Source organism: Neolamprologus brichardi, chromosome 2 (genome assembly GCF_056152115.1).
Source record: "Neolamprologus brichardi isolate AB-2024 chromosome 2, ASM5615211v1, whole genome shotgun sequence".
Taxonomy (NCBI): Eukaryota; Metazoa; Chordata; class Actinopteri; order Cichliformes; family Cichlidae; genus Neolamprologus; species Neolamprologus brichardi.
Genome location: NC_142105.1, coordinates 29,246,953 through 29,273,138, shown reverse-complemented (window position 1 = coordinate 29,273,138; position 26,186 = coordinate 29,246,953). Strand labels below are relative to the sequence as shown.

The 26,186-nt window shown below is 40.2% G+C and overlaps 1 protein-coding gene across 6 annotated transcripts in view; it reads right to left on the bottom strand.

The window, feature by feature from the left end:
* Nucleotides 1-26,186, bottom strand: part of mid2 (midline 2) — a 154,368-nt gene that overhangs the window by 90,528 nt on the left and 37,654 nt on the right. For 2 of the 6 annotated variants that reach the window (XM_006781337.3, XM_006781341.3), the window contains exon 1: nt 12,413-12,834. The exons of 2 other annotated variants lie outside the window; for them this stretch is intronic. The gene's annotated coding sequence lies outside the window, so the exon portion shown is untranslated. Of the gene's footprint in view, nt 1-663; nt 704-12,179; nt 12,326-12,412; nt 12,835-26,186 lie in introns of those variants that run through there. 2 more of the 6 variants (XM_006781339.3, XM_035911005.2) reach the window with 2 other exon arrangements.

Here is a 26,186-nt window from a genome sequence, read left to right as displayed (position 1 = left end):
TTTACGGCGTAACCAAACGTCACGTCTGGAGCCAACACGCGTGTTTTTACAGAGAATGGCTGGCCTGTTTGCGCGGTGCTAAATCACAAAGCCCCACACACTTTGGCGAGGCTGCACAAATCAGCAGGACGGAAAACAGCAACCCAATATAACACGGCTGTATGACTGCTTTCATTAGTGGCAGTGTTAGCAAACACAACGCTCAGGCCCTTCCCATGGCATTTACCATAATCACCTCAGCTAAGCATTTAAACCAAAAAGAAACAGGACTTTGTTTGAGTGGATTCAGTGGAATTCAGTTGCATTAGTGGACTGAAATGCTGACATTTTAGTGGGCAATTAATTTTAACATGGTTAAAAAAATACCCCACGCATAAGACACATGTCAAGACCGGTTACTGATGACTTGTGCCAGAAATCAAGAGACTTATTCATTATTTTAGAAAAAGGAAATACGGCAGCTCCAAATGTAAGAGCCCTCAAGTTGACCTGAACACACCAAAACTGTACATATGATTATATAAGTGGAATCAAGCAACACATGCCATGTGCTTCAGTGAGCTTCTTCTTGGGATAATAATAAATGTTTAGACCATCAAGTCCAGCCTTCATTTTTATCATGTTTTCATCTCTTCTTCCTCTGACTCTCACTCGTCCACCCACCTCCACAGGCTCAGTTTTTCCTCTCTCTTCCTCCCTTTCATTCCTGCTTTTTCCTCTCCGCAGCAGACCTCAGGAGCAGGCCGGTTTCATCAAACATGTGATTCCTATTCATAGAATGTAAACAGTAATCCAGCCAAGCTGGTGTTTCCATTTCACATTCAGTAAAGTTGAGCAGACGGACTTAAACTTAACCCCCTCACTGCTACAGCTGAGACAGCAACGACTCCAGAACTAGTTTCAAAATAAATCTACGTCACTTCCCCGTGGGTCCATCCATCCAGACTGGTAAACGTTTTCAGCAAGCAGCCTACATCCACAAAGTGAATACTACACAGCAATTATTTTAATCTCAAAATTTGGCTCAAATGCAAAACCAATATTTTTTATTTGAATCACTTTTTAATTGCTTATCAAGCACCTGACAGGCCTCAAATTCAGCCTGCACAGGGCACCAGTAAGGGCAGTAGCTCACTGCCAGTTAACTTTTCCCATTCCCAGTTTACCAATGTTAGTCCTTTGTTTGAGGAAAATATGCATGGGACTCAGAGAAGAGGTTATCACAGGTCACCTCACTAACCCTCAGCAGATCTTGTGGAAACTCATTATTAATACTTTATGGAATAAGTCATAATAGTGCCAGCATTTCAGCATAAATTAAGCCGGTAGCATTGAAAAACCGTGTTTAGCTTAGTTATTAATGTGCTTAATGGCATCCAAATTAAGTTGCAGACATTGGTATAATTTGTCATTAGTAACAGCATATACTAATAACATGTACTGTAGATATAGAACATTTGTCAACACAGCATGTCTTTGTGTGTAGAAGAGGAAGAAATAGGGCTAAAAGGTGAAAATGCGGTATGTTTTTTAATGCAATTTAACTGTTATTTTTCATTTTCTGTTCTTATACACTTTTATCAAGCTATTTTATTACCTTTCTTTAGGATTTGTCATTTGTTCACCTACCTGTAGGACAGGGGAATCGGTAGAGCCTGAAACACACATCGTTAGATTGTAATGTACGGGGTACTTTGACGGAGTAGAATAGTCCCATAATGTTAGGAATAAGTAACAGTGATACCACAGCCAAATGTTCTTTGCTGGTGTTGTCACAGTCGGGGAATTTGTCATAGTGCTACTGAAGAAGCTAAAACAAGTTTGCATTTTAATCCAAAACATAATCTTTTCCTAAATCCAATCGGTAAGTTTTTTGACCTAAACCTAAGAGTCCTAGATGGGACACAAACACTTGTATTCTGGAATAATGTCCATTAGTTTAGGCCACTACTACACCATCTGTCTCCTAACGTGGTGTACTTTGTCAATCAGATGCTACACTGAAGTCAGTGTTTGTTTTATCCATATGGTAAAATGCTGGTTAATGTTGACTGGCCTGGGTGCACATGTTTCAGCATCACTCATTTTCATTACCATATTTGTTTTGCTGTCAGCGGTGCTGATGAAGGCTCTATTGTGTGAAGGACATTTACTGATGCAAGACACTGAAAATAAAACAAACAATCAACTCTTGTTAAGTCCAAGCCTGAGACAGACTTGCTAATTGGTTTAATGTATTTCTACATGAAAGCAGACTGAAATGAGATTTTCACAGAGTTGTGACAGTGAATAGAGCACACCTCCTATCCTTAACTCTCTGCTTAATACTTCTGCCGGTTACAGCTTGGCAGCCTGTGGGTAATAAAGTTAATAGTGTCAGACGTCGTCTCATCAGCTCTCTGAGGCTCTTTTGCTGTGGTAGAGAGCCTTATCAGGCCTCAACACAACACTGGAGCAACCAGGCCCCTGCCTCTCTTCATGCTGCTTCCATTATTCATGTGCATTTGCCCAGGTGAGAACAAACCCAAGGATCAGAAGTTGGCAGAACAGCTTATTAGATATTTAGACGCAGCGGCATGTGGTGAGAGCAAAGACGAAATAGAGAGAGGGAACAGAGATACCACTAACAGTCAACAAAAGCAGAAATATAATAAGTAAGCAGGGTTCAATCCACTCGCAAGTGTTTATGTTGTTAACGACTGACCTTGACAATCAGGCTCATGAGGTAAGAAGCTGGTCTGTCTTATCCTCACTGTTTTATTTAGTTTCAGTACCCTCTTCTCCCTACCTTACTTTAAAAAAACAAAAGTTTTAAATTCTGAAACATACTTTCTTCTTAGGTAACATTTTCAAAGCCAGTTCCCTGGAAACACTGCGAAGGGTTCTGTTTTATCTTTTAGGACTTACCAGCAATCCACAATAATTAATATCTTGGAGTGAAACAATGCCCCATACATGCATTCGTGAAAGGAAAATGACGCAAAACGAGTGAATGATTCATAGGCACACAATGCAGAATCCAAGGAAATCTATTGTTCTTCCAAGTTTGTCTGCTGGAAAGCAAACAAACTTGCCTCCGCTGACACTTGACACCAATTCTTCTTCAATTTTTCTATATTTTTATTTGACTCTGTGCGTGTGTGTGTGTGTATATATGTGCGCAACAGCACAGCGCCAAGTTAATGGCTAACCTTTTACTGGAATTTTCTATAAATATGGTAATTTACTTCACATCGTGTGAAAAAGCAATCTACGCACCACATAAGCGACACTCGGAGTTTCTGAAAAGAGGATCTTTTATGCTGGAAATTGCATTCTTGGCCCCTGTATACCTATATGAGACTGGAAAAACTGTCAAGAAAACAATAGGCCTCTGTATGAAGATTGACGATATATTTGTGAAACGTTTTCCCATTGTGAAAACAGCTGACAGCTTAAAGCGCATGCTATTTGTGCTCTAAATGAGAAGGATAAGTGATCCGTAAGGTGCCGGCCACTTTATCAACATCTTGTCAAGCTATACCAGTAAATGATGTTATCTGTGCTGGTGTTATTGATTCTAGTAGTCAGATACCCAGGTCAATAAGTCCTGACAGCTTATATGACAGCTTTTGTTCTTAAGAAATCTCTCTAAGGGGAAAAAATAATAATACTAATACGCTGTCCTATTGAACTACAATGGATTTGACTACTTGAAAATCACAGTTGGAGCTGCTCTCCTCTTCAAAGTAGTAATTTTGCAAGATAAAAACCAACATTTTTCAGGAGGAGAACAAACTTGCAGCTACAGCTACAGATTCTGGCAGTGTGTCATGATAAGACTGAGATAAAGAAACACAAAGCTCCAAACACAAAATGCCTTTCTGGTAAATGTGCGTGTCCTTGTGGTTATGTGTTGCCACATGTGCATGCAGTTTCCTAAATCTGCCGAGACCAGCAGCTGGTGTTCGGTCTTTCAGGCTGTTTGTGGAGCCTGTAAACAGAAGGCAATACATTTATACGCCTGATTCAAAAGGCAGTACAGATTGAAGACCTGTTGGAGTTATCTCAGCTGAATCATCCGTAACCCCATCACTTACAGACACAGCAACTAACCTTTTTTTAAGGATCACTCTTTCTTTCTTTCTTCCTCGGGTCTCGGTTAGGTGGATGGAAAAAAACAGTGTGAAATGGCAAATAGAAGGATTTGATTTTTTCTGTTTCCTCTGTACAGATAGAAGTGCCACCTTTAACGCGACACCGCACGCTGCACTTTGGAGGGCCCTGTTTTCCCAGATGTGCATAAGCTGCATTTATCTAAATGCAAACGGGAAGTTTTTCATGACCGTTAAACTGAATTGCAGTGAGAACAGACTGCGTGAGTCACTTTAGTTCAAAGTCCGTACATTCCCCCAAAACATAATGCATCCTGGAGGGCCATTTGCCAGTTCTACTGTAGTAGATGGTCTCATTAATAAACCAGGAGGTGTCTGTACAGTGTTACTAGGATGTTCAGTTATTCATGGTTGCTGGGTGTGAGGGAGAAAGAAATATGAACTACAGACGTGAACCAAAAATATGAAGAAAAAAAAAAAACCACCCCACGGTGAGGTCAAAAGAAATCAGAACCAAAATAAATCACTCACTCAGAATGAAAACAAAAAGAGCAATAAAGACAAGAATGGAGATGGGAGGAGAGGTGGGAGACCTTGCCATGACTGTGACCCCAGGGAGGGGGTTCCTGTCCTCTATCACGCTCTACAAAGTCAGAAGCTTCTATTTATACAGCACTGTAATGTTTGGCATTTCCTTCGAGGGGGAGGCGAATATGAGCCATTGTTTTCCTTGGCTGCCATTCGATTGGCTCAGCATGCTCCATGCATTAAATGTCAGCAGCTTATAGCTCTATTTGTTTGATTAGCTCTATTTATCACTGATAAGTGATCACTTGTTCATTCTCAAGATGGGAAATCTTATTATTGTTAAGGGTGAAAAGACATGCTGATTGATGGCACAATGAATGAGCCCTGACAGCCGCTTGATAAATTTAGTTTCCTTAATCTCTTGTGAAATATTTATGGGAAGCGTTGTAGGCTGCCAATGTGTATATCACAGCACAACTGTCAAAAGACAGATCTGAGCTCGCTGATTGCAGGAGTACCAACAATGATGTTGCAATGACATGCAACATATAATCATTGCAAACTCATTCGCAGTGCGGAGTAGTCACTCTCAAACTTAAGCAGTCAACTTTGCTCGCGAGAAGGAAAATACTAACACTGGGATTCCGTCCCGATCTCACAGAAAGAAACCGGATGTTCAGGAATGTGTGACAGCACTCAAATCTCACATTTACCTCCACCTTACCCTTCCTGGTTTTTAATGAAACCTTAGAACTCCTGGCGAGACTAATGGCTCACTAACTACGGCGCCCGACTGATTTATCACTGGTCCAATATTAACGGCCGCCATTAGCTATTTTGTAAGTATCTGCATTTATAATGACGGATAAAAGAAAACATGGAAAAAACACCCTTCAATCTTGCTATGGGAGTTGACATTCAACAGTTTTTCTAACAAAGGGCAACCTGCAACTTCCCCGTTGCTCCTGGAATGCTACAAACAGCGCGATCCGAGCATCCTGGCAGAGCGTAAACAAGGAAATAAATACCGACACGTAAGAAATGCTTTGTGTTTCTCAAAGAAAAAAAAAAAAGATATGCTGGCTGATACATCAGATTTTTATACTGCCAAATATAGTAATGGTCTTAAAAATTCGACATTGATCAGGCTCTAATACTGTGCAGATTTTGCAAAAATGAGATCTTAAATAGCTTTATTCTAAAAATACAAACACATCTGCTGTGCCAGAACAAGCAATTATCAAACTGAAAACAAAGCAAAAACAACAACCATAAAACAGATACATTAGGATTTTAAGATGACCTTAAAAGTGTTTAATAATGGCACTTTCGTTCTCCAAAATAAAGAGAAAATGTTCATGCTGTTTCATTAAAATGATGAGATTTTATACATTTTGTTAAAATATAATCTTTATCTTGAACTGTGATATTTCTTATTTTTGTTACTTGTAGTACAGTTTTTCCCTGTTTTAGCAGAACATTTTCCTCCCTGTTGGTTGCACCCTGTTGTTTAATTCCTCTGTACTATAATTACAGCCTATTTATTTAGTATTAGGAAATTGTGCTCTGATGTGCTGAATCACACACAGAAGTGTGGAAAGATATATGGTTGATGATATGTGCTCTGTGCCTCTTGAATTGTTCCTGCTTCACCTAAACTTCTAGATTTTAAAGATACTAATTATGTACATATATACAAACATTAGGTCAGACTCTATAAAAGTCTGTACTATCAATTATAATGAATAGAAATGAGCCTCGTCTTTCCTGTTGGTTGGACTTGCCTGAGATAAGATGGAGTTTGTGCTCTAAAGCATTCCGAGTAACTAGTTTGGGAAAACAAAACAACATTCCCTCCTCAGTGTGGCCCCGCGAGCAGAGCTGACACAGATCAATAGGTATTTCGTTAAACAATAGCTTTGCCGGCATTTAAAAAAAAGCCAGTCCCCAGGGCACTGCAAAACCACACAAAATAATTGGGAAAGTTAAGACTAGCCACTGCTATACCAACACGGAACTGAACCTATGGCCAGGACACTTAAAAATCAGTCAAATAAAATTCCCACTTATAATTATGCTGGCTGTAGATAAAATGTTCAGCTGCAGTGAAGTAACTAGCGATCTCTAAATAAACCCTTCCCTGCAAACAGTGACAGATAATCTCTTGCAGAAGTTCTAAAGAGCATCAATCATTCCTAAAGAACTTGTTTAAGTAGGAGGGTGTTCCTTAAAAGCACCTGCTGGGCAGATCACTGTGTATGATAGAATTATGTACGTGTCTATATGTGAGTGCATGAGTCAGTCGTGTTTTTTCCTACCTCCTCTAACCCCCTTAACTTTTTGTCTTTGCTCTTTGATCTGTACAGCTACGAACCCTCCCCAGAAACCCCCAAATAACCTCGCAGCTCAAAAATCTTTTTTCACGCCTCCTCCTGTTTACACCTACCTTCTTGATCTTTCTCTTTATAGTCATTCCCTCTCTCCGCCTGCGTTTCCATTTCCAATCCCTCTATTTTTATCACAGCTGCATCCGGGCTTGTGCTGCTGAGATTATATTGTTCATTATTGCGAGCAACACACCTGAGTTAAATGGCCACGAAGTGAAGAGCGCAAGGATTTGTGTTACAAGTTTCCAGAACAATTGGAACAGTTTGAAATTTTGAAGAAAACAACTTCCAATTGCTGTAAAGTAAAAAAAAAAAAATCAAAAGAAAACCAGAAGAACTTTGAAGAACTAGTATCTAGTAACAAATATCTTCCATAATCTACTATAACAGAAAAAAAGACCCAGAAAATCTTCAAAGCATTTTATTCACATATGACTTTTAACTCCCCCCAGCTCATGTCATTCCCCGGGCAGAAGTCTACACCTTCACAATGTCCATAGTTTCTGCTTCCAACAGACAGGAGGTGTGGAACACTTTACCCAATAGACAGGCCTCTTGGGTGGACAGCATGACGTCAGAACTGGGCCCAGATTCTGGATCCTGGTGCCAGCAGGTGAGATCATAGGAAACATCTGTACCAACATAGGCAGCTGACTGTTAACTAGTGTGGATGAAAATTGGCCGCCTCCTCCTCAGCTGTTCTCAGCTGAGCTCTCCTTTTCCAGCTTTAATCTGGTGTTCTCACACACAGATCAGGTCAACACGACAGGTCACAGTCCCACCCTTGTTTTGTTTAGTCTGCACCACCATGCAACTATATGTAATCTGTAATGTATAAATACAGCACTTGCTTATATCAGAATGTCATTAGTGTTAGTTGAAAAAGTTTGCATCCCTGTTAAGTGACACAGAAAAAAATACAAGCATGGACATTGCCAACAGAAGGAGGAATATAAAGACGGGACTTGGCACTTCATGTTACGTACTGCATATAGAATTTGGCACGATACGTGTTTACATGTGCGAGCAGCCAGAGGTTTAAGTTCTCTCACCACTCAAGACTTGTTTTGCCCATATTTTCAAGTTTAACTCAAAAGCTCGTAAGCTCAATCTGTTAGCTCTGAGATATTAGTCTGTAAATCATCCACTAAGGTTTGGTTATAGATGAAACGCTTGGAGGTTGGACAAGTCAGTAAAGTATGGGCTGGAGCTCACATAATGATAAGGATGGACAGCATATTTGAACTGAAGCTCTGATGGGTTCTTGAATGCAAACTAATTAACGTCTATGATGCCTCCCGCCACAGCATATATACTGATGCTTGCCAGACCAGAGTTAACAAAATGAAGACAGTGGAGTGGAGCACTGAAGAGCAGCATACAATTCAGCACTTTACAGAAGTGTGCCCAACACTTGTAGCCACAATTTTGTGATTATGTAACCTTCTATATAGTCATTTTTGTTTCAACAGCACACTGTTTTAGATTACCAAGGCTTTTTCCCCCGTGCTAGCACTGCAATACAGAAGCTCCTCTGCCTGTGTTAAGATATAACGTTAACAAAACTATAGCAGAGCACCTAGATGGCGCCGCAGGACTTTCATGCTAGCGTAAGAATAAAACGGCATTTTGGCCGGGAGAAGTTAAGCAATGGGGTGCCATGCATGAGTACTCTTTGCTGATCTACATGCAGAGCAAATATATCTGTGAGACAAGCTATGCCTCCCTTGGCAGGGACCTTCATTGCACTGAGTGCACTGAAGAGATCAAAGGAGTCTGGAAACAAAGACAGGAGGCGATCTGTCACACCATACATGCATCCATGCGATGTAGGTCTCAACTCCAAGATTTATTCCGCAGATCAATGCTATATCACACAGAAACTATTTTCTTTAATGAACGATCCGCAGTCAGACTTGGCAATCTTTTAGTCTCACTCGGTCCCTCTACTCTTTACAACTAATTACCACCACCTTCACGTATGCATGGTTAATTTCAATCCCCATCGCCCTCGCTGTAGCTACAACTACACAAGTGAGTAATTTTTCCACAAGATTTATCTGGCCTTTGACCAATATGAATAATGTGAAGAAACTGAACAGCTGCACAGTGGGAGAGAGGCAAAGAAAGAACTAGAAATTCTTTGCAACACACATCTCTTTTTTTTTGTTATCATTTGATATACAACGATCAACAGCATGCTTCTCTTCTAAAACAATGGGCAGCAGGCCCTGCTAGTTCACCTGTTTTGACACTTTCCATTTAACATAGGTGCTCGTTGCAGATTCCTGCGGTTTTGTTAATGGCACCCTGAAGTGCATTTGACGCTGTGATTATGCTTACTTCAGTGCTACCAGCCCATCACTTTTGCACCTATCACAACAGCATATCCTCTAGGGTGTTATTACTAGTGCAAAATGAACACGCAAAAAGACCTTTAAAAAATCTTAAAGCAATTACTGAAATATATAGCAGGCTATTTAAACCTAAACCTTGTCTGCCTCTACATTAGGCCCAACATTTGCCAATACAAAACTGTTTTCTCAGCTCATTTACAAAAACAACACAGCTGAAGGTAGAAACTCAGGAGCGCACAGTTTATTAAGCGGGTCATGTCTGCTCGCTAAGATGATTCATTTGAACTGTTTTAGAGAATTAGTGGAATTGCTGTGTTCTAGATTTGTTGCAGAAAGCTGGAACGCTGAAGGGAACAAAAGAGCAGAGGGGATTTTAAAACATCCCAAGTTCAGATGCATGGCTTCACTCCGTATATCCCTCGACTGCACAAAGCTGGCCACCTCCGTGCAGACGCACAAAACGGTACAAGCTACCACTTACTGTCTGTCATGTAGCTCAGATGAAGTTATGTGCTTTAAGGTATATTACTGGCAGCTACACCAACTTCAGATTAACAGGTGGGCTACTTCAAAATCTGATCAAGGTGATCTGGGCTTGACATGCAACTGCTGCAATCTCGAAAATCAAAGGAGACCTAACAGGGCTCATTCTAAACTGATGAACACAAATCTGGTCTCCAATGATTTTTACAGCTTTAGTGACTTTAACGAAATACCGTATAACTCACAAATCACTTGAAATGAAATGAAAAAATGGCCAGAGGACAATCAGAAGTATTTTAGAAATTCAGCACATAAGGAAGTAAGAACAAAGAGAAACACGTCTAATGCTTTATTCTCACATAAAGTGAACTAACCCTCAGTATTGCAGGGTTGGCTCCGGTACCAATATTGTCCATATTTTTTGGCAGCAGCAATGTCGAGCTTTTTCAAATCCAAGGCATGACCGTTACACGACCTAATCCATTAAACCTTGTTGAATGAATCATGCTTGCTGCATCTCCCTTGATCCATTAAATTCAATCTTGCAACATGCATCACTGGACAACAATGCTTCTTTAAATCTACCACCTTTATTTTAATTTGGCTGCCCACAGTGAATAGACAGAAATGCATACACGACAGCCTAAGCAAAAGAAGCTGATAGAAAGTAAAGCAGGCATAACAGCGAGCTTTGTGATGTAGGTTCCCGTACCGACAGGGAACAACACCCACTTTTTCTCTGAGATAGAAAGAGTTACAAGGGGAGAAAAATAATAAGAAGGGAAGGGAGGAAGGAAGAGGGGGAAGGGTGATAAAGTGAGAAACAGGAAAACAATCCTAAAGATAGAAAATCAGTCAGGAAAGTGAACACATGGCATTTGAGAGTGTAACTAGCAGCCAGGAGCATTAACTGCATTCTTGTCTGTTTGAGATGGAAGCGTACATGAGTATGCTGATGTGTAATCAGTCTGATGAGCCATGTTGTCTAATGGCAGGAGACAGTCAGCTCCAAGGGTTTAAGAGAAAAAAAAAAGAACTGGGAAAACTTCTGCTAGAGGAATTGCAAAAAGCCTGATTGGGTTTCAGCTTTTAGTCCACCCTATTGTGGTTTTGCTTCACGCAAACTGGTGGCATAGGCACAGAGAGGGTGAGTGGAGAGGCAGTGAGTAGCAATCTGGAAAGCAGGATTTGAGATTCACCACGGAGGGACTGATTCGAGTAAAGGTTGAAGAAAAACGACGCAAACTACTACAGACGTATGACCTGACAGGCACCTATCACATAACAGCAGTTACTTGTTAGTGCTGCGAAACACCTCGGCAGCCTAACAAGAAGCACATTTCCTCATGCTGTCAGCTGAGCTCAGCAGGATTATTAGAAGTCCAGGATAATGTTTGGCATTCAGCACTGCGTGAGATGAACGATATGTAGCGACACTTAAACACATTGTTGTCTGCGTATTTCATCCCAGTTTGTTGGGCTGTTCGTTTTGGGGCACAAGTTCCCATCAGTGCTACTCGGTGGCAGAGATTGGATTTAGCTAAAATGAAAAAGTAAAGGCTTCATTTGTGTAAGTGTAGCACACATATTTCAATCAAAGTATAGAGATTTAAAAAAGAAAAGAAATTCTATTAATGTTAAAAATGTTCTCTTAGCGAGAGTGCTACAAAAATGGCATTTAAAATAGGGGAAAAAACTTATTTCAATCGGGTTCATTACTGGTTACCAGAAACTGCTGCTGGAGTTCCACAAAATTTTCAAAACAAATCAGCTTGATGTTTCTGGCTTGGATGAATCTCTATTGCTCTGAAAAGCATGAGGATGCAATAAGGACCCCTTGTTTATAGTCTATCATTCACCCCGGTGCAAGATAAACTGCAAACATCTCGAGCGTCTGTGTTTCATGGATACACTACAGCTCGCGGAGTGAGCCTATAAAACCCTTTAAATAAACATAACCATAACACAAGACTCTCTGAAGCTGTATCACTCTAATAAACAGTATGCCATCATATGCGCAGCAGGGGTATCCAAACTAAAGCTCGGTTATCTTAAGCTCTGATGGGAGTTAGAGGCACTTTGGAGCACACTACGTAAATGCTTTATTTACCCATCTTTCCCCCTAAATTACCCTCGTAAGCAAAAAATGCCGTTTTAATCTAATGTTAGACCACCAATGAGTGCATACACTGCTGTTGCCTTAACCTGCCACATACACAAATCTGCACGTACACTATATTATCAGATGGGGACACACGGACGTGGAAGCTTCTGAGAAAACCTGTCCCAGCACTAATGTCTAAGTTTGAGCATTATTACCAGCAGCCTACCTCAGACATGTTCGTGCGCGTATGGCTCGGTTCCATTCAAGAGAAAGCTTACACAAACGCGTAAAGAAAAATCCCATAGATGGTTGGGAAAAGCACCACCGGTTCCCGTTTCTATTTCCGGGCGCTTCTTTCTCCCCCAGCTTGTCTGAGCGTTCCCACAAACCTGAACCCCCACACAGATAGACCGAGTCAGACACCTCTGCGCGCGGAGGGGAGGGGTTTCAGACACCTACCAGCTTTACATGCCCACTTCTCTTTTCTTCTGTCATCTTGAGAGAAGCCCCGAAACGAATTCGGAAGAAACACAGAAGGGTGGACAGGGAGGGGATGAGCCGAGCCGGGGTATTGAAGAGTACTCCTTCACGTCTGTTCCACAAAGCGCACAGCGCGGCGCAAAGCAAAAACACCAGTCTTTCAGTCAGTGGGCTGCACCGCTCCGCTGGCGAGAGCTCCCAGGCAATTGGAATATTCAACTTTGGAAAAATGAGAGAGGGAAAGAGAGCGAGACAGAGAGAGAGAGAGAGAGAAAGAGAGATGGGAGGGAGGCAGACAATCACAGGAAAGCGGCTCCTCCTACTCGAACAATACAAAAAGCGAAAGGCAGCAGATAGAGGCTTCAGTGCGTTAAGCTGAACAGCTCTGGGCACCAGTAGTAACACGTCTAATAACTAACTGAGTGTGCGCTCCAACAGCAGACCGCGCGTCACAGTTTTACACATTTTATTGGATAATCAGATCAAAGCTCGAGTGGGCAACAAACTGTCGATTCAAGAAGCAAACTTACCTGACCAGTAACAGTGGGTCAGACACTCAGGTCATACACGGGTAATGCCGTGATAAATGATGGCATTTTTATTTCCAGCCTGCACGACAACTGAATTAATGCCCACAATCGCGCTTCATTTTTTTTACATTCTTGAAAATGATGCAACACCGAGTAATAAAAGCGGACCCCAGATATTAAATATCGCGCATCCTTCATTGTTATCAATAAGTAGCGCCAAGTTCGACTGCAAAAAGGCCCAAAGGCAGCAATTAGAATATTCATAGATTTCAAGTTGAGCAAAAGTGGTTCGTGAAAATGGATGTATCACACATTAATTTCCTGGATTAATTACAAGATTGTGTATGTGTGTGTGTGTGTTTGTGAGGCCACCCCAAGAAAAGCCAGTGTTATAACGTGAGTAATACTCCTGCATCATCCTGTGTGTCTGTGCTTAATTGTATATATCCCATATTGTTATTGCAGCATTGCTTTCGTATTTCTACATCATACACAAGGGAGAAGCACATGCCAAAAATATGCCAGACTATTGCTCTAACTTTGTTCCAAAGAGGTGGGTGTGCTGTCTGTGCCTGCAGGTGTGTGTTGTGCTGCTTTGATGTGTGTGTCTGTGGGCTTGGAAACAATGCAGAGGTTAAGAGGTTCTGCAGACCTTTCCAGCAGGCTGCTCTCTCCTATGTGGTTGTTTCCCTCTGCCAGCTATGTCCTGCACCTGTCTGACCTAACACTGCTTGTAATACCATTTCTTTCCTGTGTGCTGCTCTCTGCATTGTGTCCACACACACTGAGGTTGCCCTATAATGACAGGCACAGGCGAAAACAGAATAATGTAATACTGATGTAAATGTTATTCGGTGCTTTACAAAAGAGAACGCGCACGCGAGAGAGAGAGACACTACACGCAGTGCTTCAAAAAGTTACTTCTACCGCTGCAACTGTTTCTCATCTGATTAATGCATAGGTGTCAAACTCTGGCCCGCGGGCCAAATTTGGCAGCCATACCAAATTATTATTAGAGCTGGTATTATACAGCTAATATATATATTGTTTAGTATTAAGCTTTGCTTGTTCCATATTCAGTTTTTCAGCAAAACTTGTTTGAGTCCATAAGAAAAGATTCATTCTTATATCTGGAGGAAGATTTTTTTTTCAATAATTATTAATGTTAGCCCGTGACTTTGTTCCAGTTTTGAATTTTGGCCCACTGTGTATTTGAGTTTGACACCCCTGGATTAATGATTAAGACAATGCCAACATTTTTTTCCAACTGTTATCAAAGGAAGCATGAAGCTAAGTAAGAAACAACTAAGATTCAAGTCTTACAGTCAGATTTCTGAAATAGGAAAAAACATGTAACAGCTGTCTTCCAGATTAACAGTACAGGGAAAAATCTATGGCTTTACACAGCAGGAAGGCTGCTTTCGGTAAACAGTATCGGACAAGGTGTGGCCTGACAAGCAGGTGTGTTCTCTGACTGTCAACAAGTGATACCACAATGTGTCTAAGAGCAGGTTTGCTACCCGTCTGTCTACATTAACTATATCTACAAACACAGATGTCCAGCCTTTTCTTGTCTTAGTAACAGCCTGCCCCAAAGCCTGTCCTTGTGTCCGCGTCTGGCCAGCGAGTGTCATTCAGCTCATGTGCTCTGCACTATAAGGCAGAGTCTATCCGTCTATCTTGGCTTGATTTTCAACAAGATACTGGATTGTCACTGTGGTGTCAAGGTGGTGTTTCCGGACAAACAAATCAAATGGTATTTAGTTTGATAAAAGAGATAGCATAAAGCTTTTTAATGACCCAACCAGTTGGATTTTAATTCAGATTTTTACAATTTAAAGCAAGCAAGGAGTAACAGCATTATTTACAACAGAAAGTCAGTGAATTAATATGGTATATCATGAATACAAAGAAAGTCATCAGATTTTGTTATGATTGGGAAACAGTGTAAAAGCACAAGTTAAATTGAGTTTGGGCAGTCAGGGGCAGAGCAGTCACTCTTCAGTGTCATCTGGGGATGCTTTACCTCCCTGTGTTCATCTACCGCGGTGTATATAGTTTTATATTTCTCTGCTTTAATAACTCCGGCAGTGAATAATATATGTTTTAACTTGTACCATTAGGTCTAATAACTCCAGACTAATATCAGTTATAGAATATATAACATTTCATGGGGTTTCTCTATTGATAGTATCAATGACTTTTCCTCTTTTTTGTCATTTAGAGAACACAAATGGTAGAAAGTTATGGAGAAAAACAGATCAAAAACTGAGCAGAGACTCCATACTGTTTCATTGCTGAAGGTAAATTGATTTGGTATTCAAAATAGTTTTGTTTTTTCACTAAATTTTATTTAAAAAATCAGATTAGACTGGAGTATGGAAGCTAGTTTAATATTCTCCCACCTTCTGATAATATCATTAGAGTGTGTATATTATTCCTTTAAAATGTAAATGAATCCCCTTTTAATTAAAATATTAAAAGGACCAGTCAATGCATATGTATTACTCATATCCATACGCAGAATTTGACCGTAATACACAAGCGAGTCCACTTAAAGAAAGCTTTTTTTTGCATGCGGCCATATTTAGAGCATAGGATTGTCACCACGGATCAGATCTGGTTATAGTTTCTGTACAGTCTGTCAGATGATATCAGTCACAGGCCTGTTCTTGCTATAAGGACTGTAAGGTTGATATGAGGTCACCGATCCACACATGCCAACCTGAACCTCCCAACCGTCCCCACTCCTACTCCAACAGACACCTGCGCTTCTGGGAAAAAAGATTCTATTTACTTTTATAAATGTGATTATTGCATAATTCCTTTTCACCCTTATCTAAATCCCCTGTGTGGGTATATTTGAAATTCATTTAAAAAAAGAAAAAAAACCTCTTTCTTGAGCACGTGGTTAGAGACAGCTACAAGTGAATATTAGTTTAATTCCCAGTAGAGGTATTTTGGATTTTAATAGGTCTTTTACCCTTTGAGCCTGACAGAATAGTTGGCTGATTGACTGCACAAACTAAGCCTGGATCCAGCCCCAGGCACCCGTCAGTGCTGTCTTTGCTCACTGACCACGTAGACATCTAAATTTTGTGAGAGTGGCAGTCATCTGCACAGAAGGCAGCTTTAGCACTGAGTACTCTAAATGAACTCAGCAATTTGTGGGCTGGAAAGCACTAATGTACAGTTACTTAGAGTGTGTGGAAAGCAGCTCTTTTCTCGTGTGCCGTGAATGGTCAGGGGATTGTTATTGATATTTTGTTACAAGCCATTTTCTTGTTTTTCCATGAGCCACTGAGCCTCACTTGCTATTATACCACACTCCCATGTGATTACGGAAACGGTATCAGCAAATATACAACCCCTAGTCCTTCACCAAATATAGATAGCTTGAGGTTGCTATTGCAAGTCAGAACACATTCTCTTTGATGCTTATTGTTGCACCTTTATGATTAGAAGTTTTTAGTACATTTGGTCAGTTCACACTTGGTCTCCCATGTGCTGCAGCCACCTCTATAACTGCTACGAATGGCATTCCATCGGGGCAAGCAAGGCAGCAGTACTTTCCCTGTGACATTTAAAAACAGACATCATTTAAAACCAACCAAAGTGAAAGAGATTTGTTGCCTTACATCTCAAATAAAGGTTTCTTCCCTAAAGCATTTCATGTTGTCTGTTTGCATCCATCCTTTAAATTACTTCCATATTGTGGCCACAGTTATTGCCTCCTGAAGCTAGCTTGACTCCGAGCCATTAGACTTTATAGTTTTTGTCATTTTTATGGATGTGTCTGTGCCCCGTTAACAAAAGCTGGAACTTTTCTAGTTGAGAGGCAAACATATTTATGTTTATCTTTAGCTGTTTGCATGCAAAATGTGGATGGTTTTAGGCAGAAGACTGACAGGTCACCAGCATACTAGACAAGTTGTCTCTGGCTCTGCTTTCACTGCTATAATCGGTGCATCATTGCACAAAACGGTAGCAAGTAAATCACTGAACTATACTGTGATTAATCAAGAAGTAAGTTTTTCTTACTATCCACATTGGCTAACATGAGTGATGTAGAAGAAATTGTCCCATGAAGAAACATTTAATAACCCCTTTAGCACATTAGCAATGGAAGCCTTAAATGGAGAGAGCGATCATCAACTTCTACCATGTCTGGTTTAATAAAAAAGGCAAGTTGAACAGACAAGTGCAGGTTCTGCCATCATCAGATTGACATCTATGAAAAATAACTTGTTGACTGAATTACCAGTTGATTTGATAATACGCCGTAAGTTTTCATTCGTGTTTTTAGTCCCCCTGTAAAGAGTGAAGCTGCCAGGAATGTGTGGTGAATGCGTCCGGGGAGAGTGCTACAAGATGCAGAGAGGGTGTCAGCATATAGGAATACAAGACATCTGGTTCAGTTTATCTCTTTGATGCATGGTCTCTGCTTGCCTTTATGTAAAAATCACTAGATGCTACTGACTGCTATTCATATAGCAGCCCCACCTCCACCTACCATCCACATGTGGGTTCTGAGTTTACTTACATATAGGAGGGAAGTTATTGATAACTTTACTGGATATGATTCTGAAATAAAACAGTAAAATGAAAATGACTCAAATACTAGAAATGAATGGCGATGTGGAGCACCTATGGCTATGGTCCTCATTGCAGTGGCCCGGGTGCCTTCGACCAACCACCATCTCTCCCCATTTTCCTGACTGCTTTACAATATCCTATCTAAAAAAAAAAAAGACCCAAATGCCTCATAAATGTATTAAATACCAAGTACTTGAATGGAAAAAAACTTAAAATTTTAAGTGTTTAAATTTGTGTTTAATTTGAATAGAGCGGATTTTCTCAGAAAATGAAAATTTGTATGAAAAACAAAGTGCCAGTGACAGAATAAGGGCAGGCCAGATGACTGAGGCTGCCTTGGACGGTAAACACACCAGCCACTGGAGACTTGGCCGCACTATTGTGCTGCCCTGGCCCATGCATGGGACTTATTACATATCAAGTTACCATCAGCAGTAGAATTTAACAATACCTGTGGTGTGTGCGCGTGTGTCTATGTGGGTGTATTGGTGTGTGTGTGTGTACGCATGTGCATCAGTCACATGCGCACACTTCGAAGTGCACACTTGCATGACAAATCAGCAACACCCTCAAACAGTGTGTGTCCAGAGGAAATGCATCAGCTCTTCTCTTCCTTTCTCGTCCCTTTTCCACTCCCAGCACCACAGCTCATCAGGGACTTATTGTACAGCACCAGCCTGTCTGCGTACTGCAGCAACATGAAGTGATCAGGAGAAACACTCACTCACAGAGACATAAAAACCTTTGTTCCCTTCAGAACATGGGAATCTTTGTCCCAGTGCAGACAACTCTAGAGAGTGATGCAGTGTTATTAGCATTCTGTGCCCACATGAATTTCTTTCTGTTGGGGGTGTATAAATATACACACTGCGCAGTAGCCATAGCAGTTATTGAATTGTAATCATTACTTGGTGGATTACAATTCCCCACTCTAAGCCTAGTGAGGTATAGTATAGTACTGTGAATATTTTCAGGAAATTCTCTTTCACTTGACAACAAATGCATCAGTTCTCTTGCAATACTATGGCAACTCTAACCTCATAACTCAAGTTAAAAATGGTTTCTTCTGGGCATCCTAATGCCAACTTAAAAATCAGACCAGCATAAACAGATCAATAAACACTCAGAGGGTGTAAACAAATCAGTTGCTGGGTGTAGAATTGCGCCATCAGCTTTCCATTAGTCACGCCATCTCATATCTGATACTTTTTACTAATAGAGGCAGGCTGAAAATATTCAGTCTTCACCTTCACAGAGCTATCGCCAAGGATGCTGTTTTTCCTTAAGAAATGTAAAAACCTTTCAATTAGAGAGTCGGAGTTGTTTTGGGTTTCAAATGTCAGCACTTTACATTTGTGGAGGAGAGAGCACGAACCTCCCAGTTAAACACTGTACATAATTCTTCTGGTGAGCCAAATGTTAATGGATATTGTTTACTGCCTCCACAAGTGCTGCCAAATCACATCCATTGAAAGTTGATATGCTGACTTAACGTAATTACGTTCCAGGAGCACTACCTCCTGGATTTCATTTGATGTAAATATTGCAGATTTCACCCGTCTGAACCACAGCTGGTATGAGCAGACTAGATGTGAGCTAGCTGTAAGTAAGTAAAATGGCCTGCATTTGTATTTGTATAGCGCTTTTCTAGTCCCTAAGGACCCCAAAGCGCGTCACACTACATTCAGTCATCAACCCATTCACACACACATTCACACACTGGTGATGGCAAGCTACATTGTAGCCACAGCTGCCCTGGGGCGCACTGACAAAGTAAAATGAAAGCGTACTGACCACTCACTAAAATATAATGCGGTGTCGCTTGAATTGCAGCAGCTGTGTGTACATGTGTGTCTTTAGCCTCTGGCTCCACACCAAGACAATTTGGAGTGGAATACAGGCTGTTCCTGGACAGACAGCAAACTTAGGAGTGAATACGACTTTCTTGCAAACAACATAGATTGAGTGAAAGCAAACTAGCACATTCTTGACACGCTCTTTTAGTCGAGCATTAGCCCATTAGTGATTCACATGATACACAGTTCATCTTCAGTTGATGAAATCAAAGAGATACTACTGAGTAGAAAAAAAAAGGAGTGTTTACTGTATAAAATTTGCAATGACACTAAATAGGCCTTTTATTTTAAATAGTTAAATACTTGGTTATGGCCACTTACAACTATTTGTTATAATTATAGTGCTTAACTAGCCACTAATGCATTTCTAATATATTAGATATTGTTGTACAGAATGCAGAATTCAGATGCATTCAGGAGTTTTTGGACTCCACTGCATAACCATTTGAGGCAAAAGTAAAACATGTTTGATTGAGAAAGACTGTAGCATGGAATAAAACGCCCATATATACGTTATAGGAGGTGACTGAACTAAAAAAGCCCTCTTTCTGTGTGAAATGAACATTAAAGCCAAAAGCAAGGAGTTTTACTGCCATTAATTGTCCACTATATTTAACAAAAATAGTAGTTAAAGCTAGAAAATAGAAAAAAAACTACAAAATGTTAATCACAGTACCCGACAACTATCTTTTTGTAAGCCGTAGCGGTGTTTTATGACTGCACTGCTAACACTTAGCCAGTTTCATCTGACGGGTTTCATATTAATATGTCTGTCTGAGACCTTTAAAGAGAATCTCGAGTCAAATCCAGCTTTAAAAATATGTTTCCCTAATGTCACATTGGTGTTCTCAGCTTGAGTAGCTGCTCGGTTCGGGAACATGCACCTCGTTGGCAGCTGTCAGAACCTGTAGGATCAAGGAAGCTGCTGTATTTTAATGTAATGATGCAACAAGTTGTTTTGGTTTAACATTATACTAGTAACGTGTTATTAGCACACTGTATCACAGTGATCTAAGTTTTTTTTCCCCCCTACAGAAGACGACTTGTTCATGTTTGTTGTCATTAATGTCAAACAGAGTGCAACACAGATGCAGAAGGCATTAGCTCTTTGCCGTTAGTGGGTCCCAAATTCCCCTTTTTATATTACTCGGGTGCTGATGTCTGTCGCAGAGCCATCAATATTATGCATTTTACTTTGTGGTGACCTAGTGGAGCATAGAAAAGACTTGACAAACAAGGGAGAAAGTAAGATGTGAGATTTTTATGAGCATAATACCAGATTATTTCACACCAAACATTACTGTATTATTGCCTGCATTTTTCTTCCATCTGAAATAAAAAGTCCTCTCAGATTAATAAATTTTTTTTATAGTTTTAAAATGTGAATTTATGATTTGGTCTTTTCAGTTGATCATACTTTAGTTAAGCGTCTGTACTTAGAAATATTATACATTTAGGCATTTATATTTATAAAGGCCCAGTCAATTTAAAAGAAAGAAAATGTTTTTTTGTTTTGTTTTTGTGGCGTTTTCACTACACGTCACTACATGTCTCATAACAAATCTTTAGAGAATGCCAAACTGAAGCATTTCTCAACTTTTATCAGTAACATATCTCATCAGATATGTTTAAAAAAAGTATGCCACGTCTCCTGGGTGATCCAGATGTTCTTCAGATAGGATACTAATGATCCAGTAACAAAAACCTTTTGCTTCCTGTATAAGACTGATTGGTAAATCCTTTTATATATTATTTAAGTAGTTGCCACAATACATTGTCAAAAATCAAGTGGTTCTCTCATTCTTAAATTAGAAAGTGATGTGACGGGAAGATGCACTGAGGACCCTATTAAATGACAGGTGACTGACAGACTGACATAGGATCAGTCTTTGTACAAAAATCAAATACAGCTGTGCAGGGATTTAAACCTCATTGGTACAGAGTAAATAACATTACTGCTGATTAGTTAACAATGTATATCCGCATCAATACTGCAGCAAAAGGAAGGCGTATAAAGAGGGAAGGATAGAGCCCGAGAGGAACGACTGGAGACATGAAAAGCAAAAACACGAAGGAGGGATAAGGAGAAATATGGGTCAGACAGAGAAAGACAGGGAAGGCTCAATGTAAATCAGAATGTGTAAACATGTACAGGCCTAATCTCATTATCCCTCATCCTCCTGGGCCTGTGATCAGATGCTTGATTAAAGCAGGAGATGAAAGAAGAGAGGTAGAGGACAGAGATGGAGGTAGGTGGGAAGGAAAGGAAATACGGGATGCCTAAAACAGACCGAGTATCCTTTGTAGAAGAAATACATTGCAAATCGCATTTTTGAGTTACAATAAATATAAAACAAATATAAACACTGCAGTAAAGATCGCAGCGTGTAGTATGCATTAAAAGCAGTGTAGCATTTACTGACACAAAGGAAGGGATTTTCAGGTGACCTGGAAAAAAATAGCTGTATATTAAAGCAAATGATGCTGCATTACGTGGCATTTGAGGGTAATATATCAGAATTACTATATACGTGGGGACTAAATGATTTTTTAAAAGACAATTTGTAAGATTGTGGCCATTGTTAACAGAGTAAACGGACTATGACCATAAAAATTTTCAGTATTAATGTTAAAAAAGACATCTATATAAACAAACAATGCTGAAATGTGTTGTTAGAGTTTGATTTGCTAGAGAAGATAATGTTTACACCCAATTCATGACTGATCCTGCATTTCATCCTTTTTTATAATTAATGACTGTCCTCCAAATGGTTATACAGTAGGTCTTAAGGCCTGTTACAGTCTCCATATTTGGGAAACTATGCGACTCTGAGTTCCGATTGCTGCAGATTTTGCCATCAGATGGTGAGTGCGAGGCTCAGCGCGGGCATTCGCATGCCTGCCAATTTTTTGCAACTACGCAAACATGCCTGTTTATACACTACACTGCACTACAACACACCCACTACACAATCAGGCATACAGGAATCACTTGTCCATAGAGTCTACTATTGCTGTCTTCACCTTTGTCGGTAACAGAGTATAATCCCTGTTTAGAACAAAAGCGATTCCCCTCAGTACCTGTGAAGTGAACTCTATGAGGAAATATAATATAATATAAATATAGTTCCACTACAACTCTAAAAAATGCAGGTGTAGTAGTGGAAAGGAAATCCCCGACAACCACTAGACTTTTTTTTTTTATTCCTATTCCGCACTCACTTTCTGTATTGCCTAATTTTTAGCTAAGCAGCAAATGATTTAATTACTTTCTAAAGATTTGTAAGAAGCATTTTTTTTGTGTGTGTTTCCAAAGATCATAAACTGTGATGTGTACTTTTTAGTTACGTGAGCAGAAATCAACACATAGTTTGTATCCTGAGAAGCAACCCAAACCAAATCCTTTCTCTCTAGCAGATAATTTCCTTTTTTAGTTTAAAAGGCAATATTAATATTAAAATTAAATGGGTATTATGTGTTACAAGGGCTATATCCAACACTGTTATTTTTCAGTAAAATTACTAGAAACCTTTGCAAGAGCACAGCCCATTTAAATTTAATTCCAGTGAACCATTAAAGCTGCATTTGCAATTCAGACATTCTCCCGCAGAGAGTTCACCTTCACACACACACACACACACACATGCACACACACACACACGCACACACGTTTATAAATTAGTAGAAAATTTATTTAAAAAAATAAATAATCAAGTGCTCTGAGTTATTGAATGTGGGCCAGTAAGCTAGTGGCATTTCACACTTGAAATACTTCCTCATTCTGTTAGAGCAGACACCATGAAATAGCCTATAAAGGTGTTGTCAAAACAGAGGCTGACCTGCTCTTAAACTGCATGCAGTGTGGTAAAGTGCTGTTACAGTAACTCTAGACACATCAAATGACAACTTAATTTCAGGTGTGGGCAAAGATTTCTTGAGCACTGTTCATCTGGGCCGCCCAGCTTTCCTTCCCATCTTCTTTTTGCCTGGCTTGCTTTGAAATGCTGATACCGTCCTCAACTTTTCCACTTATTCAACCTTTTTTCTTTCCTGCTGATTTTCTGATCCATTTTCGTCTTCACACCTCATCATCCAATTCAAGCCAAGAGCCCCACACTCCTCCTTTTCCTTTTACCCCCTACCCTCATCCCTTCTTCGCTCGGTGGACCAGCACAGCTCTTCATTAAAACAGATGTCAGGCATCTGTCAACATCCAGGCCAGTCTTGGCATGATTGATTTTTGGCCCACCTGCGTCTTTCGTAATGACCAACTGTCAGTTGTTTTACTGCCCGCACTGCCTTGCCTTAGTATTGCCTGTCACTGAGGCTAAATCTCTCAGCCCAGACCCACAGAGCATTATCTATTTGTCCTCAGATAAAATTTATGTAGGTAGACCAAAGAACCAGCCTCTTTCCTACAATCACATTGTCTTTAAGGATGGTTATATCTGGGACATAAATCGCTTGCATTCTGTCAGTAAACCTAATATACGGCATACTTTAAGTTTCAATTATTTTGAAACAATGAGCTTTTGGACAGAAGCTTATAAATGTTTGGGCTTGCAATGTGTGTTCAGACGCTGAGGCTTCAGACGGTCTAGAGCAGAATGAAATGGCGACACAATAGAGCACTGACAAGACACATTTTCTGTGTGGCAACACATTCTCCTTTTTAACTTTCATGCTTTTAATTTTTTATTTGAAAATTAATTTACCCACTCGAGTTCTTAAGGAGGCAGACAGCTAAATAAATAAATTACATTTAAAAAAAAATCACAAACAATTACCCCAATAAACAACCGGTGATAGATTTAGGCAATTCATAACAGCTGATATTTCTATCCAGTTGTATTATAGTAGTTATAGACAGCTGAATATCTCTGGACTGCAGAATATGTATAGGGAAGTTGCTGACAAATAAATAAGAGGGACAAGTTTGAAGATCTATTGTTTTTACGATGTAAATATGGCTTTATAGTTCATCCAGCATGAAAAGTGTGCTTGCTCAAGTACATAGCATGGGGCTGAGCAATAGGCTGATAGCTAACACTGATGTCAACATGTTGTCAACATTATACGGTGCTGCAGTACATTATAATTAGGTATTATTCCAGAGGAAAACGGCTTAATTTTGCCTTCATAAACTAGTTTTCCTAATTTGAGAACTATTTTCTATACACATTTAAACTCTACTGCATCCTTGGATTCGATGTGAGAAAGAGCAGATTTCTTACACTGTAGCAAACCCATAAAACAAAGTCCAAACTAATCAATCAGGGCACAAATCTCATCTTGAACAGTAAATTTGATCAAGACATTTACATTTGACCTTGCGGGATTTTGTTTCGGGCACAAGATGTAACTTCTTGAGTTGAGTTCAGACTTCAGTGTGACTCCAAAACATCAGATGATGAAAAACATGTCAGGAAACCTTATAAAAAAGCTTCATGTCCTGTGGCAGCGTCCAGACTGAGTGAAGATGTATAACAGCAGCTTCAAACTACAGACAGAGTGAAAGAAGGGGCGCATCACTTCCTCTAGCTGTACTCATCTGGATGTCAAGCTTTTTTGATGATATACAGAAACAATGTACAGCTTCGACATCTGGAACCCAGGCAAGTCTGAGGATTCTGCTCTCTACTCTCTATTAATCGTTTCGTCACCCTTTTCCTCTTCTTCCCTTCCTTTCGTTCCCTCCTTGCTTTCTTAGTCTCCTCTCCTTGCCCTCTTTCTTTCCATCTGCCTGGCAGGAGCAACTCAGAGTCCATGGAGAGCAGGGATGCAGCAGAAGGCATCTTTGAAAGAGAGCTCTGGCTACAGACCTTTCATCTAGTGCTATACCTGGCCAAGGCAGGCTGCAGGGTACCTTGGCTGTCAGAAGACATACACTCGATGAGGGAGGACAGATGAGACAAGAGGAAAGGGAGAGGAATAAATGTAATGGAAGAGACACAGGCAAGCAAAGTCTAAAAAGAAAAAAAATTAGTTTTAATTATATATTTATGATTTTGTCAAGCCCGCAAACATGAGAGCGAAATAAGGATGAGTGAGGAATAGACATCAGAGGAAAAATGGGGAGAGCAGACAAGAGGGACTCAAAAGTAGAGCAGAATGATGAGAGACTGGACTCCTGTGGTTCAAACATCTCACCCAAATGTCGTTCTTTCACCTGAAAGTCAAAACCACTGAAAGTGCTTTTATTTGACTTTTGAATACATATTACTGTAATCACAGGCTCTTATTTCACAAAAAATGTCCAAATGTAATAAATAAAATTGAATAACCTTATGAGATGTGTTAATTGGGGTTATTAATGCAGTAGCAGTTGGATCAGTTTTTAAATGTTAGGTATATGGTGCTGTGTAAAAATCTACATAATAACCAGCCAACCAAAGAAATAGAGCGCTAGGTGGATGGAGAGACGACAAAGGAGGAGACAGGCAGCTATGAAATGCTCCAGGGAGATTAGCCAGGTACTCCCAGTTGGACTGATTAACTCCGCCTACCAGGAAGCTACAAGGCAACACAGAGGGACAAACTGGGGGAAACATACAGCAGACCCAGCCAAGGCAGAGCGCCGTCACAGTGAGTTAAAGGTTGAAAGTTGATAGAGGTGTAAACACTATGTCAGAGTATGGGACTGCACTGAAATGATTGCTGTTCATTCAGAAACTAGACTCTGTGCTGAACAGACCATCACGCATTTGGCACTGTTATGGTCTACATTATTTCAGCCTGCCACTGCTTGGCCTCTTGCATCTGCTGCAGAGT